This window comes from Notamacropus eugenii, chromosome 1 (assembly GCF_028372415.1).
Source record: "Notamacropus eugenii isolate mMacEug1 chromosome 1, mMacEug1.pri_v2, whole genome shotgun sequence".
Lineage (NCBI taxonomy): Eukaryota > Metazoa > Chordata > Mammalia > Diprotodontia > Macropodidae > Notamacropus > Notamacropus eugenii.
The window spans coordinates 677,731-698,564 of NC_092872.1; the positions used below are offsets into that span (position 1 = coordinate 677,731).

A 20,834-nucleotide genomic window follows, 5' to 3' on the forward strand; every position below is an offset into this window, starting at 1 on the left:
TCTCTGGACTCAGGGGTTGTTTTGTTTTATTCTTTTATCTGTAAAGCTAATTGTTTAAGCAAGGGATTAATGTTAGCAAATTGAATTTGCTGAGCTGTTTCCTAATATGAAATAAAAGATTTGATAAAATTCCAAAAAATTCTTGTGAAATTAGTATATATTTTCATTTTAGAAAGCCTGATCAAAACAGAAAGCCTTAGTTAAATAGACAATTAATTTTGGGACTGGGAAAGTAGATAAATGCAACTGACGAATGCATTTTTTTTCATGATTGCAGATACTAACCAAAATCAGCCAATCTTTAACCTTTAATAGATTCCCACTGTATAATAATGTATAATGGACACTGTACTTGTCCATTTTCCCCATTGGATTGTAAATAGGATCTATGTTATATCTTGGTATTCCCAGAACAGGGCAGACTTTAATAAATGTGTCAAAAAGAAGATGAGTAGGACAGTGTAAGAAAATGAGAGAAAGCCATCAAAGGAGGAGCTCTCAAAGGAACTCAAAATATTTGGCCTGGATAAGAGGGACATGATGGCAGTCTTCAAGTTTATCAAAGGTTGTCACATGGAAGGATTAAACTTGTTCCATTTGACGCCATAGGATAGAATGAGGAGCAAGTAACTGGAAATGGCTGCGAATCCACTGAGAACTCACAGGAGGAGAAACTTGTTAACAGTTACAGCTGTCCAAAGGTAGGAGCAGCTGGTTCCCTCCCACTGAAGGTCTTCAAGCACAGTCTGAATGACCCCTTGTTGGGGACATGACAGAGGGGATTCTTGGTTAGGTACAAGGTGGAAAAGTGATCTCTGAGAGAGATGGTCACTCTCTCTTCAACTCTTGTTTACATGAAAAATATTTATGTAAATGAATTGAATATATATGTCCATGCTGCTACTGGCTATGTCCCCTCTGTTAGACTCTACGCTCCCTAAAAGGGTCACTTCTATTCTTAATGGAGCAGTATCAATCAACAAGTATTTATTAGGTGCTGACTATTTGCCCACTCTAAGTCTCTAAGTACTGCCAGAGATACTAAGAGTTTTAAAACACAATCCCTGCTTTCAGGGGAAAAATACAACACAGAAAGGAAACATTAATTAAAAATGAAAGGTAAATTAATGGTTGAGAGCAACTCTATACAAGTTATCACTAGGTATTACATACCAAACTGAGACATAATAGACAATAGTGTTATAAGAGTTCAAGAGGAAGCACGGACATTGAGGGTTACAGCATCTCTTAAGAGGGAATACGAAGGATTCAAGCTGGGTCTGTGGACAGTTGGAGAGAGAAGGTACTGATGAGTGTGAGCAAAAGTGTGGCAGCTGGAATTCATGACATTTTCAGTAGGCAATAAGCAAAATTCAGAGTGGAAGAGTTCAGAAAAATGAGAAACTGGAGATGAGTCTGGACCAGACTGGAAAGGACTGAATGCCAAAGTAATTAGGGTAACGGGGAGAAGTTTTGGAGAAGGGTGCTGTGATTGAGGAAGACTTCTCAGGATAGAGAAGGAAGGAAGTCATAACCAATTTACCTGTCACCTGGAGGATCACATAGCTCTCTACTGAATGCTGATAATTCTTCTGGACACATTTGTATGTCCCACTGTCTTGCGAATTCACATTTCTCAAAATCAGCTTCACCTTCTCTGGCGTGATGATGAGTGAGGTACGTGGGTCGTATTCCACAGCAGACTCCAAAATATAGTCATCGTCAAAAAAATAATTCACGACACGTGGTCCATCCTGGCTGAGGTAGGACCAAATGACGCTGAGCCCAAATAACGGTAAGTCTAAACTAACAGAAAGGGAGACATCATCCCCCGTCCTCGAGAACACTTTTGTCTCTGTCATGGGTACAGAAGAAATATCTGAGGAGAAAGAAGATGACCATGCTCAGGGAGAGGGCTCTGAGGTCCAGAGTCCCTGGAGGGGCACCCTGTCTCCTTCCCTGAGCAAACTAGACAGGATCCCGAAGAGCTCGGATAGGCTAACCCTAAGTGCGCTTTTGGGCCTCCACAGCTCAGATACTCATTCAAGTCACCCTGTAAACACAAAAGTGGCCCTCTGGTCACTTCTAACCCTGCTACTTCCATGAGATCTCCCCACCAACTCACCTGTAGACATTTCTCTCAGGGTAAGAGCTTCAGCAATCTCAAACAGCTTCAGCAATCCCAAAAGCAAGAGCAAGGACCATCTACCAGAATGTTGCCCTCCTGGTAAAGAGAAGAAAGTCATGAATAGAGAACCAGAAAAAACCCATTAAATTCATTCTATTACTCTAGAAATGGCTAGTTCAGAGCAAATCCCTAGAGTCAGTCACACTCAATTTGCATCAACTTAACTTGTCTTTGTTTCATATAATCAGAGCATCTTGGATGTCATCCTTGAAGACGGAATCGCCTCTAAAATAATCCCAAGAAGAGCTCATCAAAGACTCCATTTAAACATCTCCACTAACAGAGAATTTCCGACCTTTATTTCAACAAAAATTTTATCAACCACCTCCTATGTGCCAGGCACTTCTAATTCAGCCTGCTGTGTTTTAGGACAACTCTAATTCTTAGGTTCCAAAGGGTTAGAGCTGGAAGACTCTTTGGAGCTCATTGAATCTAGTGGTTCCTCATGTTAGAGTTGAAAATTCACAGAAGTACATGCATTACAGAGTTATTGCAAGAGGCCCCTAAATCATTTGCAAACCAAGCATTATCATTTTCGTCTTTATTAAGGTCGAACAAAATAGTCTGTATGACAGTATAATAAGGAAATGTATACTAGGAATGTTTCCTAATTATATTGAATAATATTAAAATATCGAGTAATAAACATTGACCATGATATATTAATAGTTTTCAAATGTACACAAATATTGAAGTAAATAATGAAATAGAAATTCATTTAAAGCAGATTTTTGTCATCGTAATTTCTTAATCAGCAGATACTAATAGTACAACTAGTTATATAGGGATCTGAACTTTTTTTAATGTTAAAGAGAAGTCCTCCTACGTGAGGAAAGAAACCTAGTCCGACGCCCCCCTCCCCAAACCCAGGAGATAGTCGCTTGTCATACAAAGAAGCAACAAAGCCAAGATTCAACCCCATGAGTCCTCATTTCTAAATCCAATGTTCTTCCCCTCATCCTGCACTTCTTTGGAAGCTCCTCCTTCAACTGAACCAATCTGCCTCCCCACCTTCCATCGTTCCTCCTGCAACCAAGCAGAACAAATTTAATTATTCTTCCATAGGCTAAAGATTCACATGCTTGGAGTTTGTGACTGTCTTTCTCTCTCCAGACTCAAACATCTCTCTAATTCCTTAACTGATCCATATACAAATCTTACTTACAGGCTGTGGGTCATACAATTGCCCCTTCCCAGAAGAGGGGGAATTGTGTGGTCACTTTCTCACCAGGGCTCATGGAGGAGAGGCAGGTGGGGATCTGCAGTAAAATGTAAATGTAGGGCCCTAAGTATTTTGAAATATTTACTTAGAATCAATGTTGGAAAATGTGTGTTCTGTATTCCTTAGGGGGAAATATCATAAAGGGAGGGGTGCCTAGGCTGAGAGGAGAAAGGAACTTAGTGCTAGAACTGGTGGCTAGTAAAGGGTGATTGTTGGAAAAAAAAATATAAAGAGAATACAGCACAGAGCAACAGATGGCAGAGAGAAAAGATAGAAGCTCAGTGAGAATGAAAATAATCATTAATAACAAGGCACCATGGAGTTCCCTACACAGATAAAATTGCAAGAGTAGGCAAATAGCTAATCACAGCCAACATTTATATAATACCTGAAGATTTGCCACATGCTTCACATATGTAATTTCAATTCATCCTCACAACTCTGGGAGATAGGTGCTTCACCCCCAGTTTTCAAATGAGGTAATTAAGGCACAGAGTAAGCAATTTGCCCTAGGACACTTAGTAAGTGTCTGAGATCCCACCGGAATTCAGGTCTTTCTGATTCTAAGTCCAGCACTCTATCCACTGTACCACCTTACTGCCTTATTAGTATATAATATTATATTACAGAAAGATGTATTATGTAAGTTGTTCCCTCCAAGCCTGAGGTAGGCAGGATGGTAGATTCAAAGTATCAAGGTAGAGAACAGAATAACCCAGAAAAGAGGGGACAAAAGCAAGAATAGAAACCTAGAGAGTTTAATGGAGAAAGCAGAGACCATACTGCAAGTCAGAAATAGACGAAACAGTGAGTAACCAGTATTCCTACAATGGGAAACACCTGGACATTTTTCAGGTTGGTGAAAGAGAAAAAAAACCCAACAACTTAATATGCACTTGTAATCAACAAAAAGAAATCAATGAAGCACATTTAGAAGTATTTTATTTTTTTAACATAAAATGTCCGTACCAGCTAACTGGCTATCCTTTTCTATTCTGTTCACAAGGTCACTGGATCTCAGAGTCAGAAGAGACCTCATCTTCGTTCCACCTACACTGTGCAACATCCATAGGAGGTCATCCAGACCTTTAACAAGGAGGAACACATTGTTTTCAGAAGCACTTTTGGACATGGAAGCCATTAGGAAGGTTCTCCTTACAATAAGCCTAGATATTCCTCCAACTCATCCTCCCTTACCCCCAGTTCTGCCCCCCAGGATGAAACACAACAGCTCTAATGTTTTTCCAAATGACAACCAGTTCAAATACCTGCAGTCTGCTAGGGCAGGTCCCCTAGCTCCTCTATTCTCCAAGCCAACCATGCCCAGTTTCTTCAACCAATCCTAGGTAACATGGTCTTCAGGTCTTTCCTTGTCCATATAAACTTCCTCAGGACAATCTCCAGCTTGTCAGTGTTTTTCCTAAAATGTGTTTTCAGAACTGAACACAACATTGCAAATGTGGCCTGACCAGAGCAGAGTACAGCTGGACTATCCTTTCCCTAGTCCTTCATGCAAGGCCTCCCTTAACGCAGCCTAAGATCACTCCGTATCAAGGGGTACATTTCGATTTTTAGGTAATTGTATTTAGTGCACGTATTGTTCTGATTTTATTTTCTATTATTTCATGTCTTTGAAATTTCTTTATTACTATATTCATTTTAATTGCATTGTAATCTCCTAGTACACTGATAAATTGATCTAGCGTTCAGTTGTTGATCATTTAGCTTGTTCCCAGTTTTCTGAGCTCACAAATAACATAGCTGTGAATATCTTTGGACAGTGAGGTGGCACAATGGATAGAGTGTTGGCCCTGGGGTTAGGAGAACCTGAGTTCAAATCCAACCTCAGACACTGTGTGACTCTGAACAAGTAACTTAACCCTATTTGCCTCAGTTCCTCATCTGTAAAATTAGATGGAGAAGGAAATGGTAAACTACTCTAGTATCTTTGCAAATTAAACCCCAAATGGGGGCACAGAAAGTCAGACACAACTGAAATGACTCAATAACAACAGAAATTAATATCTTTGAACCAAGAACATGGTGGGGAAGAGGGGAGTGATGGGAGACAGGATGATGTTATTAGGCATATTTCCAATCATGGTGTAACAAGGACATGCATCTTTACCATTATAAAGATTTTACTTTCACTTTCCATGCCTATCAACTTGTGTATCATAGGTACCTGGATTGGAAGCATCTGCTTTTCTCGGTCTTTATTTACAGGTTTTCTCAGGTAAGAGCCTCAAGGTGATTTTTGACGCAGAGGAAGGTGGGAAATGGAATGGCAAGAGGAAAAGGAGTGCAAGAACCATCCCAAAAACCCAATCCATCCCCAAACTGAGATGAGGTGATCTCATCAGAAGCACACTGCTCTAGTGAAGAAAAAGTGAGGAGTGATTCATGGAGAGGGAAATCAAGACATTTGTTTGGGCAGGGTAAATAAACATGATTCCATGACAACTGAAGAGGATTTTCATTTGCAGCACTGGGCTATGGGACCTGATGTGATAAGACAGAAAATTGGAGACAGAAAATTTTGGACCTGGAACTGAAAAACAGTGACTCTAATCAGCCTCTGCCTTGGGTTGACTGTTAGGGAAATGATGCCTTCTTACTGAAAGAAGCATTTACTGCTAGAGAGCATCTGTGGCAGTAAGTAAATAGGTCAGTCATTCTGACTCAGGGGACAAAGGGACTATACAACATTGGGTTCGCGCCTCCCCTGGTTCACCTACTCCAGATCAAGAATCATCGCTTGGGGGAAAAAAAGCAATTGCATCTTTAAAAGAAGCTAAATAACAGTGAGCAGGAAATGGGTACCATTGTGGTGAATGATTAGAGCCTCACTAATGAACTCCTGAACTTTTTCTACCACTGGAACCCACCTGGGGGTGGGGTGGGGGTTGTTACTGAGTCACAGGGAAGGTAGAGGCAGGAGGTTAAGGGTAGAAGGAGGTTATCCCAAGAGAGACATCCTCTTAATTCTCTCTTGACTAAGGTTCTAGGGAAGGGAAGGGTCCTTTCTGTATTCTTTGCTCACTAGATAAAACATGTTGGATGTTTTTTGAGTGCGACTGCTTATGAGGGAAGTTGATGTCCATTCTTGGATACAGTGACAGACTGATTTTCCCAGGTGCCAGCTGAGTGGGTTAAGGGATCAGTCAAGTAAGAGAAATGAATGGTCACCAAAGTGACCATAATACAAGTCAGGAAAGTGCCATGGCACAAGGGTTGCAGTGGAATTGTTGGTCTTAAAGCTTAACTTCTTAATGTAAACCTGTGTAAAACAAATAAATGTGAAGTGTTACTATACATCTACAGATACTCCACACTATTTAGATTTATAATGATAATGTAATAATGGGGAGAGAGGAAAATGTTTCCAGAGGGTTGATGGAGACTATCCTAGAATTCATTCTCTAGGGTTTCAGGAAAAAGAGGGATGATCTGGAGGGGAAACTAAAAAGATTTAGAGAGGCACACATGTATTACATATTATAATCAATGTAGAGTCAACTCTGATCTATATTAATTGTGGATAAAGGGATTAGAATGGATATATCTCTAATAATTCTTACCCACCAAATATTTTGCAAGATTTGTGAACAAGGGAGAAAACTCAAATACTAGAAATGTGGAAAGAGATTTGACTAGGAATCAGGACATCTAGGTAAAGCACTCTATCCAGTGTGCAATTTAACTAGTGCCATGGCCTAGCCTCTCCTTCAAAGCTGCCCTTAGTGTTCAGTTTAACTGCACTTGTTAGACAGAGTGCTAGACTTGGATTCAGGAAGATCTGACTTCAAATCCACCCTCAGATGATTACTAGCTGTGTGACCCTGGGCAAGTCACTTAACCTCTGTGCCTGAGTTTCCCCATCTATAAAATGAAGATATTAATAGCACCTACCTCCCAAAGTTGTTGTGAGGACCAAATGGTATATTTGTAAAGTGCTTTGCAAAAACTATATAAATACTAGCCATGCTAGTGGGGAAGATGATGATGATTTCCTCCTTGGAGGACAAGGAAGAAGTTCTTTTCAAAGACAACCAGTCTATTGCTGCAGCTTCCTAATTGGTGCAATAACTGTAATTATTATTTCATGGGTGAGGAGACTGAAGAAGCAGTGCCTGCCTTCAGTTATCACTCCCCACCAACCCATCCTACCCAACAAAGCCTTCAAAAGCTTTTACTGCCACTGAAAAAGATATCGACAGCTCCTTCTTGCCTTTACAGAAGTAGTTTTCAAGCTGTTGGTTAAGGAACCACAGAGGTCAGCCAAACTACTACAAGGAATTCACAAGCAGACTAACACTTTCATGTTTTACCTTTAGTTTTAGCAAAAGTCGCAGTCCATAAGGATTTATTAAGGAGCAAACACACCTTCTATAGACTGAATAACTGTCTCATGAATACATGCGTTACTATTTTTCCAACAGACCGTATGTAGATGTTTGTGATTAATAAGATAATTTATTTAAAAGCATCATTAATATTCATGGAGCTTTTTAAGCAACATGCATTTTCCCAATTAATATATACAGCTAAGTGTTACCGTTTATAGAGAGCTGAATTTGAAGTCAGGAAGGCCTGAGTTTCAGTTTTGCCTTTTTTTACTTTGCATGACTCTAGGCAAGTCACTTGATCTCTCTGTACCTCAGTTTCCTTATCTGTAAAATACCCACCTTCCAGTGAGATAATGATTGTTAAGTGCTTACTTAGCGCAGTGGCTGGTATATAGGAGGTGCTATATAAATGCTAGCCAGTCTTATGATTATAAGACAAATGCAATGACTATCATGAGTGCAGCACGTTTTTCAAGTATTTATTATTTATTTTAAATATTCTTTTATTTTTAAATTTTGAGTTCCAGATTCCCTCCCACACTTCCCCCAACCACTGTGAAGGCAAACCACATAGTATCAATTATGCATGTGAAATCCATATTAGCCATATCAATAAAAGGAAGCCAGAAGACTAGACTTCAATCTGCATTCAGAGCTCATCACTTCTCTCGGGAGGAGGAGAGCACTTTTCATCATGGGTCCTTTGATCTTGAACACTGTACTGATCAAAACTGCTAAGGCTTTCATAGTCAATCATCATTATATTGTAGTCACTGTGCACAACAATCTCAGCTCTTCTCCCTGCACTTTGCATCAGTTCATATAGGTCTTGCCATGTTCAAAATTTCTGAAGTGAAAAAGGGTTCCTGGGAATCACTGGCTTACAAATTAAAGTCCAAACACCTTAGTCTGACATTCAAAGTGCTCTATGATCTGTCCTAAGCCTGCCTTTCAGGCTCTGTTTTACAGTACTGTTCCACACAAAATTGCTCACTTCAACTGTTTCATTTGCTGTCTCCCTAATGGGCCATGCTCATTCCTACTCTTGAACTCTAAGCTCTTGAACTCCCTTCCCCTATCTTCCCCTCCCCTCACTCCCTCCCCCCCACCCCCCCATGTACACTCATCCAAACCCTACTATCTGTTATGGTGTTTCCAAAGGCAAGCCCTCCACGAAGCCTGCCTAAGGCTCTTCCACCATTTACTGACTGAGCTACTCATTTGACAGTAATGGCCTAGGCTCTTATATTTTTGTTTTTCTTATTAAACCCTTAGAGTGCTGCTTAGGTTTTTATTGCTCTTGTTGCAATGTCCAAAGTCGCATGGAATTAGCGGATTTCATTTTACTAGAGAGGCAACATAGCCCAGAGGAAAGACCATGGCACTATGAGTCAGACAATCTGGGTTCCAGTCCCAGGCCTGCTAACTAGCAGTCTTTGGACAAATCACTTTCCTGCTGTGGGCTTTGTTTCCACTTGGTAATGCCCCTTCTAGCTCTAACATCCCATGGTTCTGAGGTTTTATCATAGGTAAGCTTAGGAGTAAAGGGGCAGAAGGAGGAACAAGAAACCAACACCTTACATTTGAGCAAGGGAGGAATCCAGCATAGGAGGGGGGTCTGAGAGCGCAAAGGAATAGAGTTGGAAAGCTCTTATCAAGTATCTCCCAAACAGTTGGTCCCTCCCTTTGCTCTGAGGCCACCAACAAATCTATCTAGCAAGAGATTACATGGCATCACATCGCAAAAGGAGGAGGGCTGGGTGCCAACCCTTGGGAAACTCCCAGTTTAATAAGGGAGAGGCAGAGATGGCAACAAGGCATGATAACAAGAACACTGGACTCGGAGCCAGATGACCTGACGATGTTCTTCTATCCTAACTGATATTTATTAGGCGAGCGAACTTGGGGAAGATGATTAGCCTCTTAGTTGTAACTGTCACCATCTGTCAGATAGAATGCACTGCCTGCCTTACTAGATTATTGTAAGAAAACTTGTGGATTATAAAGTGTTGTAAAAATATGAGTTATCTAAGGGAGAGCTGGGAAAAAGATCATCATCATCATCATCATCTTTCCTGTCCTTGAGCCAGGCTCAGCCCCTGGATCCCATGAATCACCTTGGAGGGACCACTGCAATAAGTGGAAAAGCTGCCTTCCTCAATCTGCTTGGGTGCTGTGTGAATAAGACACAGTCTCACCTTCTGGGAAGGGCAGAGGTAGGGAGATGGGGGCGGGAGGGGAGACAAAAAAATGAGAAGCCAAAGTCTTTGCTCTCTTAGAAGCCATGAACTTAGAATACCAGAGAAATGTGAGCAATGGTTATCTTGAACTTACTTAAATTTTGTTCTGTAGTTTTTTCAAATGAGTTATTCCCTCCCCAACCAGAATAAGTTCCTGGACTGGGCAGGTTTTCTCCACAGCATCTAATGTAATGCCTACAATATGGTCATTGCTCCGTATTTCTTGATTGATACTCAATCCTGGCATTTTTCCTACCATATCAGTAGAAAAATACTGTGTCCTGGACAGCCCCCTCACCCCATCATGTTAAGCTCTGATGCCTACATAGCCTCACCTTGAACTTAAAGCACTTTGTACTTTTTGAAGTGCTCTCCAAAGTATCACCTAATTTGATCATTACAATAACCCTGTGAGATAAGTAATTTAGATTTTATTATTCCTAACAGGTGAGGGAACTGAAGCCCAAAGAGATTTTCTAAAGACTGGTCAAGGTCACATAATTAGATAGTTAAGTCTCTATCTCTTGACTCCTACATCAGCGTTTTTGATTTGTCTCCTTCTCTACATCTCGACTCTTTTCTACTTAGTCACTTTACCCTGTCCTGCTCCTTCCATTGCAATGCTGTTCCAACTATCTAGGTTCTCCCTCCCTCCCTTTTATAGTTCATCCAGGTCTCACTTATCATAAATACCCCCAAAAAGACAGAAGCAAACTCACTTCTTTGTGACCTTCTTGACAGCATATTTCCTTCCAGTGTGATACTCTAGCAGCTAGACCAGGTACCCAGCGCCTCTCAATCTCTCCTTCACTCTTAACCATGTGCTCTTCTGAATTATACCGTTGAGGCAAGACCAACCCAGTGTCCTGCCCACCCAAAGTATCCAAAATTAACTGCTCATCAGTGGTAAGACTTGATAAGACTGAAGAACTAATGCCCATTCCTGAGGTTAGTTCATTAAGCAGAATCTCTCTAGAACAGATGGTTCCCCAGTTACATTTCATGGTTGAAGAACCATGAGTTTCCTGGATTGAAAGGGAATTAGTAGGAATAAAATACAAAGGAATAGGTAAAGATAAATTTTAAAAAATGCACCTCTCCCCTTAACTTGCTATTGTATCTAGGATGTCAGTAGCTGTAAGATCCTTGAGGGTGGACTGTCTTTTGCCGCTTTTTGTACCAGCAATTAACCCAGTGCGAGTCATATAAGAGGTGCTTAATAAATAATTATTGATTTACCTGTAATAGTGTTCTTGGAAAGCTATGTAATCAAAGAAAACATAAGATCTAATATTTCCATAGAACTTTTAATTTTTCAAAGCACTTTTCCATCTGCTATTTGTCAGTCAACAAACATTTGTTAATGGCCTACTTTGTGCCAGGCACTATGCTAAGCACATTTGTTCTTCACTTGCTGGGAATCTGGCTAAGCAAAGACGGTAATCTCATTTCATAGATGAGGAAACTGAGGCTAAGAAAAGTTAAATGATTTTTGCCTAGTCAGTTAGCCAGATCTGGTATCTACATCTCTTGTTTAGCTAGTTAATTTCCACTAGAAGGAGGGAAACAAGCATTTTTAAGGGACCTACTATGTGCCAGGCACTGTGCTAAGCACTTTGTAAATATCCCATTTAATCCACACAACAATGCTATAAGGCAGGCATTATTATTACCCCCATTTTACAGTTGATAAAATTGGGGCAGACAAGGGTTAAGTGACTTGCCTTCATACAGTTAGTAAGTGTCTGAGGCCAGATCTGAACTCAGGTTTTCCTGATTCTAGGCCCAGTACTTTATCTACCGCACCATCTAGTAACCTCTACAATGATGATGCCAAACTCAGATTGAAACAAGGGCCATTAAATCAACATAAAGATCTCTGCAGGCATATCTTGACTTAGAAAGCTACATATTAGCATTTACCTAAACTTTACTGCACTTTTATTTATTTTGTAAATATTTCCCAATTACATTTTAATCGGGTTTGGCACTCGGGAACGTTGTGGGAGCCTACGGCCTGTGACTACATGTTTAACATTTCTGCTGTACATCATGCTAGCTTCTAACTTTAACCACAGAACTGAGGAGTAGGAAGAAAACACAAAGGCTGACTACTTCTTTTTGTGGCACCACCATTTACCTAGTATCCCATATTTCTAACATTGAGGTTGTTTTTTATTCATATGCTTCCACTGCTTTTCATGTTCTATCAGTTACAAAGTTCTGTTGATTCTAATTTTCTCACATCAGGCTTCTCTTCTATTCCCATGGCCTCAGTCTTGGTATAGGCCATCCTTACCATCAGCTTAGACTATTATAATGGCCTCCTAGCTATTCCCCCTCACCACTACTGGGGAATGGTTCTTGGTGTTATTTTGGGGGAATCAATTCTCAATATATTTTGTGTTTGACCTAGAGGCCAAGGGTTACCCGAGTCTTCTTACCTTTCACAGGTCTTCGGTGGCCATCCGGATAAACATATTGAGAGAAGAGACTTTCCAGAGTCAAACAAGGGTTAGGCTTTATTCAGTCTTAGTTACTTATCCATATGCAGGGCGAGTTCTTCCCCCGGAGAAAGGAATCCTCCTCCTCCCAAGGGGCAAGGATCATACAGCAAGAGGATGGGAGTGGAAGAGGGGAGGGACTCTCTTCCCTCTAAGGGCCCTGAAGCAAGAAGAGCACCTTCAGACTTTCCTGTCCCTACTTAAGCTCTCCCCACCAAATAGTTTGCACGTGAATACCGTGCCTGCTCTCAGCCCCTAGCTAATTAACAACAGGTGTGCTCAGACCACGGACCAATCTCAAAGGTGTGATGCTCTCCCTAGCAAGTTTCCCACTGAGAAGAGGTGGAAAGACACAAGATAGCTTGTGTTTCATACCTCAATCCCCGCTGTTCCCTGGGGGGCCTCGTGAGAACTCTGAGGTTTAGAAGTCCTTACTTTTACCTGCCCGAGACTGTTCACGTGAAAACTGAGCTTACACCCCCAACAATTTTGCATATCCAATTTTTATTTATAGCAAGAGTTTGCCTTTATTTCATTATATGGGCATTCCTTGATGCTTCTTTTCCTTGTGTTTCTTTTGTCTGAGGGGCTTGCAAAGCAAAAACTCTGCTCATGTTCTGAGTTATTTTGGGGGGAGGGGATGCTTCGAGTGTCTATTTTTTAATCTATCTTTTTTCACTGATGATTAGGCTCAGGTTTTCTGGGTATGTCACCTTGGGTTAAATTTTGAGCTGCTTTGATTTTTTGTATAATTATTCCATTCTCTACTTTGGTTTCTAGTTGTTGAAGAATGTCTTGCATAATTCAATTTTTTTTCCCTTTATATTCGATGATCTTTCTCCTGGTTGCTTGCAGAACTTATGGTTTGTCACTGGAATGGTTAAATTTAACCTAGTGTATCTTTGAGTTTGCAACATAGGTTTTTTTTCTGGAAATGATCTGTGGATTCTTTTGAGTGATGCTTTGTTTTCTGTGTTCAGTTCTGGGAAGTTTTTTTTGTATTATTTCTGGCATTGTGGTATTTGGCTTTTTTGATTTGTGTCCTTATGGGAACCTATAATCTTTAAGCTATATACTCTATATATTCTGTCTTCAAGATCAATGTTTTGCTTGTACAGAGATAATGTTTTCTTTTAATGTTATTGCCTCTTGATTTCCTTCTTCCAGATTGTCCTCCATTCATGTCTATTTGCATTCCCAATCAGTTGCTCTTTTTTATTTCTTTAGTAAAACTTTGCACCAGGGATTCAAAATTTTTCATTCTGCCAACTATTTTTGCCACAAATTCTGCTTTCAGGGTTCCTACTTCCCTTTAGAATCATTTGGAAACATCTTGTTGTAGCATGATCTCTCCAGAATCAGGTGTTGATTTGTTTTTCCTTTCTCTTGGAATATTTATTCAAAGATGTTTGGACTCATTTAGATATCCTGGAGGCCACCTTCCCTTCTGTTATTATCTTTCCCCTTGATTATCTGCTTGTGTTCAAGGTTTTTAACTGAGTTTTCTTCTGAGTTCTTTGGTTATTTTGATTTTGATTTTCTTTCCCCCTTTGCTCACTTTCTGAAGCATTTCACTTTGATGTCAGTTTACCAGAGGGCTGGACTTCAAAGTTGCCTTAGCTTCCTCCTATACTAAAGAATTCACATTTCATTTGCCTTAGTCTCTGCCCCAAGTGACTTTTAGAGGACCAGAACTGGTTGCAGCTGGCTTCCAGCCCCCTTTCCTTGAGGCCTTCTAGAACCTCATACAAATGCTGGTACCCTACCCCAGTTTCCTATGTTCCTCTGTTCTCTAGATGAGCATTACAACAGAGGAGCATGCACGCTGCCACCCTAGGGAAAACAAGATTCCATTTTCCTATACCTCCACAATCAAGTTCTATTGTTTGTTGCTAAAGAATATGGAGGCAAGGTGAGATATGCTAGCAGAGAACTACAGAGGCAGAGCACATGTCTGTGGATCCTGTGGTGCTTCCTTAGGATTTTTGGTATCTTAGCTGGTGAAGAAGGTTACAACTGCTTTTTACCTCTTGTGCCTAATTCTTACTTTAGGGCTATTTAAAAAGTTGTGAAGATCAGGGGAAATGTGTAGTCCATCAGCTTGCTAGTCACATGACCCAAAGTGGACTGAGTCTTTGTCTTTAATTATTCAAGAGAGAGGCTCACCCTCCCATCTACCACCACCACTAACTGTTATTAACAGAAAGGTGCTCAAGACCCTCTGGAAAAGTAGTGCCCCCTGTGCTTCACCCCTAGTGCTTTACAAATAAATGCTTTTTAATTCATTCATTCTTAATTGGTGATATTTGATGCAAAGGCATTATCACATTTTAAGGGATATTACTAGCATGTCTCTAGAGGGCAGCAACTAAGATGCTGGTATGTAGGCCTCTGAGGAGAAAGTATGGCTAGCACTTGCTAGGGACATGGATAAACTGAAGTACCTCCAGGGGAGAGCTAGTGTGAGAGCCTATGAAGACAAAACACAATAAGTGCCTGCTGTTGTAGTTGAACCCTATTTCAGGCTGACATTACTTGATTCACCAAAACTTGTACTGTTTCCTACTTAGTGTTCCCTAAACCAACTCTGCACTGCCAGTTCCACCAGCCACATCGACCCTCAGTTTGATTATCAAAGCAACTGGGGGCATTAAAAGGGTTGCATATCTTCACTTCAGCTCTACCCAGACAGCTGGCAGTTTGGGGAGTGGAGTACAGGCAATGATTGGTGACCAAAGATGTAGCATGAATTAAGAGCTATTCTGGACCACGTCAGATAAGTGGTTAGACTTAGGGAGGAAGAGCAGCGGCAGGAGAAAAGGAGTTCAAAGGGCAGCCTTAAAAACATCCAGTGGCTTCTGTGTCTCTGGTTGGGGTTTATTACAACAGAATAAAGAGAGCCCTTAGACTACAGGGAAAGAAGCCACATACCAACCACAGTCCAGTAGAGGGAAGCAAAGAGCACCTGAAGACCAAAAGATCACTTGAATTACTCCATCATCACCACACATTTATTAAGGATCTGTATCGGGCCATGCTCTAAGGATACAAATACAAAGGTGAGATGGCCTCCATCCTCTAGGAGGTTACAGTATAGTGCGGAGCAGCTAGGTGGTGCAGTGGATAGAGCACCAGTGCAGGAGTCAGAAGGACCTGAGTTCAAATCTTACCTCAGACACTTGACACTCACTAGCTGTGTGACCTTGGGCAAGTCACTTAACCCCAACTGCCTCATCGTGGGTCATCTCCAGTCATCCTGATGAATATCTGGTCACTGGATCCAGATGGCTCTGGAGGAGAAGTAAGGCTGGTGACCTGCACAGCCCTCCCTCATTCAAAACAAAGTCAAGTGCAAGTCATGTCATCACTTCTCTGATGGCATGGTCATCTTTGGCAACAAGGGATGAACCCACTCAGTATAGTGCACAGATAAAATAAATACAGGAGATATATACAAACAAAAACAAAGACACTGTGACAGGGAAGGAGATATACTTGAAGTATGTGTTACTTGAGCTAAGCCTTGAAAAAAAGTAAGAGCTCTAATATGAGGAGGAAGTGCATTCCAGCCAACGACATTAGTCCAGGCAAGAGATGATAAAGGTCTGAAGAGGTCAAATTCAGAAAAAAAAGGTGAGCTTACATTTTCATCAGGAAATGCAGAGAGAGAGTTGAGCTCAGGGAATGTATGTGTATGTGTACATATATGTGTGTATGTATGTATATACTTTCAGGAAGTGTGTGTATGTATGTATATATGTGTGTATGTATACATACACACATACACACATACCAAACAGAGTGCAGTGCCTAGGTTAGCTGCTCAGTTCTTTCCAGGAAGAAAGTCTACATAGGAAACCAAATTAGTATCAGAAGGTTGTTTAATCAGTATAGAATTTGAGCAAATGAAAGTTGAATCCTTTAAAACAGGACTAAGCTTAAAGTCTCTCTTCAATACCTCAGCACAGCTGATCCTGACTTCTCAAAGTCAATGCCAACGGAGAACAAACTCTGGAGTATTCCACATATAACAGAGCATGCTGATAAGACATCAGCAAAAGCTAAAAGTTGTAAGGTAAGGAAAAGACAAACACTGAAATGTAAGCAAACATTAAACAGAGTGAAATCTGAATAGCCCAATTACGTATGAAGGAGCCCGCAAAGGCATTGAATTTATTTCTAAGGCATAAGCTGCAACCTCTCTTTGTTCCTAGGCATTCATGTGCATAAGATCCCAAAAGGAGTCTAGAAGCATAAATGATTGAATTGGAACTGATCACCATAAACTGGAATACTGGATGGAGAGAACTGGCTTTGAACCACAAACAAGTATTGAACAGGAGGATAGATCTCTCCCACCTCTTCCCTGAAGGTGCTGGACCTCATGAAAACATCCAGGAGGAAAGGTTTCTCTGCCAGACCCAGGCTAAGGACTGCTGCCCTAGCTGAAACAACACTGTAACACTCCAGCTGAAGAGAGTGCTGAACCACCTGGGTGAATGTAGTGGAATATTGGAGCTGCCCATCAAAAATAACAGCTGAGTGAGTCTAAGGGTTGCCCTATCCAGCACAACAGGCCCTAAAAAGAATGCAGAGGCTCGGTGGTCTGGAGGTCCAGTGAGAAGTCAGCTCAGTAAGGGATTTATCCAGCTGAGACTGTGTGCCCTGAAAGGATCCAGACTAGCTGAGCAGCAGAGCAACTTAGACATCACTAATCCTATGTCCTATAGCAAGGTGTGAGACTACTCTCTGCAGAAAGGAAATCAAGGTCTTATAGCTTAGAGTTATGAGTTGCCTTGGCCAGTCTTTACACATACCTCATTATGCCCACTCTTCCCCTCATACACTCAGAATGCATTTAAGGGAGGTGGTACTCATAGTTTGGAGAAGAAATGCCTTATAGCTATTACTCACCATGTTATTTTAATAATTGTCCTTGCTAAAGAACTAAGTCTAATGGCTCATTGTTAAGGAGAATCATATGGGTGGGTGCTCCTGAGCTAATGCTATCAGAATTTCCTACAGGACTACCCCTGGAACCCTTAACAGCTTCCTTATTAGGAATCCAACTTGCAAGTACCATTGAAATCTGCTTCAGTGAGGAGAACACTCACACAGAATTAAAGAACTGTGGTAACCACCATCAATCTGGCACAGCCTTCATCTACCCTGCCCTATTCCAAGTTCATCAAGGCTGCTAGTTCCCCATATCAAGTCTCTCCCCACCACAGTCTGTTCTTCACTCAGATGTCTGATTTTCTGAAAGCATCAAGTCTAGACATGTCACCCACCCTCCCACTCCCCCATTCTATCAACTCCAGTGTCTCCCTGTTGCCTTCAATTGGGTCAAATATAAAATCCTGTTTGGTTTATGACGCCCTTTACAACCTAGCCCCTCCCTACCTTTCCAGGTTTATTACACCTTGAATCCTATCATATATGCTGCAATCCAGTGAGACTGGCTTTCGAGTTGTTACTTACAAATGACACTCCCATTTCCCAACTCCAAGTGTCTTCACTGGCTCTCCCCCATACCTGGAACTCTATTTTCATCTCCAACTCTTGGCTTCCTGAATGTCCTTCAAGTCTCAGCTAAAGTCCTATCTTCTGCACAAAGCCTTTCCTAATCTCCCTTAATGCTGTTCTCTGTTGATCATCTCCAGTTTATTCCATATATAATTACTTTATAGATAGCTGTTTACATGCTATCTCCATTGGAATAAGAGCTCCTTGAAATTAGGGAGCGTTGGCCTATATAGTAGGAACTTAATAAATACTAGCTATCAATCAGAACAGAATACGGAACTTCTGTAAGCTGAAGAGGGTCTTTCTTTAACTTCTCACAGGCTGCCACGTGGAAATCCCTGGGAGAAGGTTTTGTGTAGGCTTCCACGTATGGCTATGAGATGACTGGCTACATAAATTTGTTTTTCAATACAAAAACCATTTATTTAGTACTGCTATGTACCACACTAGAGTGGTGGGCCTGGAATCGGGAAAATATGAGTTCAAATCCAGCCTCTGACACTCACTAGCTATGTAATCCAAAACAAGTCATTTAACCTGTTTGCCTTAGTTTCAGCTGGAAAATGGGGATAATAACAGCACTGACCTTGGAAACTTGTTATGAAGAGCAAATGAGATAATTTGTAAAAATGTTTGGCATGGCACCTGGCATATATATGTACTTGTTCCCTTCCATTTCCCACCACTGCAAACTCTGCTAGAGTCCTGTTTCATTCACCTCTCATTTCCTAGGATCCCCTGGACACTAGTTTACTTCTGGCAAGACACCATGGCTTTCCCCCATGCCCCAGTGACTCAGGACAAGACCTTGCTCCTGAAGAGCCCTGCCACTATGCCAGCTCTGCTCAATTCAACTCAGGATATCAGCAAAACCTTTATACTCTCTTTTTCAATATTTTTCATTAATCATTAAAATATTAGCTCTTGTTACAACTTCCAGGATTATAGCTTTACAGACTATACTTTCAAAAATTTTAGTAGCCACAGTTTAATAGCAAGATTTGAATTTGTTGATGTGGATTCAAGGCACAACTCTGACATCTGATTACTGTATAACTGAGCAAATCACCTCTTCTCTCTGGGCCTCAGTTTCCTATTCTGTTAAAACAGACTGGCTTAAATCAAGGATTCTTAAACTGAGAATTTTCTTAAAATAAAATTTTATAACTATTTCATTTTATATACTTAAAAACATTATTCTAAAAAAGGGTCCACAGGTGTCACCAGAATGCCAAAGAAGTTCAAGACGCAAAAAAGGTTAAGAATACTCGGCTTAGAATTTCAGGGGTGGGGAATTTGTGACCTTCTAGGCCCTTGGATGCAACCTTTTGACTGAGTCTGAGTTTTATAGAACAAATCCTTTTAATTAAGGTTTGGATTCAGTCAAAGGGCCACACTTGAGCACCTAGAGGGCCTTGAGGTTGAAGGTTTCCCACCCCAGTGATCCTCAACATCCTTTCAGGTATTGAAATGTTTTGATTCTATGTTCACAATAGTTACTCTAGGAAAGATTTCTAGAGGGTTGAGTTATTATTTCAGGTTGATTCTTAGTAGTTGCAATTTCATTGAGTGGCCTTTCCTGACTTTGTCCACATCTGGGGCAGATCATACTTAGGGCTGGCAGCTTGTTACCTTTCCTCAAAAAACTTATCTGCTTTTACAACCTGTACTCCACAATTATCATTCCTCATCAACTCACACCCTGACTCCTCCCCCTCAACTAAAAAAAAAAATAGGATAATTGGATATATATGATATACATATATACGTATATATAGCTGAAGGATACCTTAGATGTCACTGACTGAGCCTAACCTTCTCATTTTACAACTAAGTAAACTGATACTCAAATAGGTGAAGAGACCTGCTCCAAGTCAGTTAAATAGACAGAGCCACTATTTCAGGTCTTCTAAATCTAGATACAGCACTTTCCAAAACACCCATTAACTAATTAGCTATTTATTTACAAATTAAACACAGGTTCTTCTTACTGCATTCTGAGGGGCTTAGCAGAATGAGCATGGGGAAACGATTCAGGAAACCTGGGTTCAAGCGGTTGGCTCAGACATGACCTTGAGTCAATTACCATCACCTCTATAACTTTGTTTCCTTATTGTAAAGTAAAAGAAGATACTTTGTTGCCTCCCTCACCGCTGGAAGCCCTACCGTGCTGCGTCCGCGTGAGCCTCCTGTCCCCCATCAGCCGGGCAGCCTTGGGCAGGATCCCCAGCATTCAGCCCAGTAAATGCTGGCTGACCCGCTTCCCTCTCCACCCAAAGTTCACACTCCTACCCCCAGACTGACTCATGAAACAAAACTAAAGGTATTTATGCTTTAAAAAGAAGAATTTATTTTTTTTAAATGATCTTCACGGATTAAGGGACGTTTTAACAGCAGAGCGGTGTGGAAAGGCTGCCAAAACTGACAATGGCAAATTTATAATTCATTTTTTGAAAGTTTTATGTAGGATTATTACTTTAAGCACGAGGGCCGTGCACCCACAGTTTTACAAGACTAAACCTCCTGAGGGAGGGAGGCCAGTTTCCAAGTTTTCCACTCAAAACCACAGGGGTCTACACTGGGGGAGGCTGTGTGATCACCTTCCCTGGGCCTCAGTTTCCTTACCTGTAAAATGAAGATAAAGGCCGTAAGCTTTTTTTTTAAGAGCTAATATCGTGCTGCAGAAATCTCCAATATCATTTCCTCTTAAAAATGACTGCGGCCTACCTCACAGGTCTAGTCTAGGGAAAGCGCTTCGAGTTATTCATGTTGGGCCTCCTCTGGCTCCAGGCCTTCCTTACGAGA

General features: G+C 41.0%; 1 protein-coding gene across 5 annotated transcripts in view; it reads right to left on the minus strand.

Moving 5' to 3' along the window:
* CCM2 (CCM2 scaffold protein) overlaps window positions 1–20,834 on the minus strand; it is a 201,450-nt gene that overhangs the window by 2,247 nt on the left and 178,369 nt on the right. For all 5 annotated transcript variants that reach the window (XM_072649502.1, XM_072649483.1, XM_072649475.1 and 2 more), the window contains 2 exons: window positions 2,126–2,224; window positions 1,544–1,879 (listed from right to left, as the gene is read on the minus strand). The gene's annotated coding sequence lies outside the window, so the exon portion shown is untranslated. The remainder of the gene's footprint in view (window positions 1–1,543; window positions 1,880–2,125; window positions 2,225–20,834) is intronic.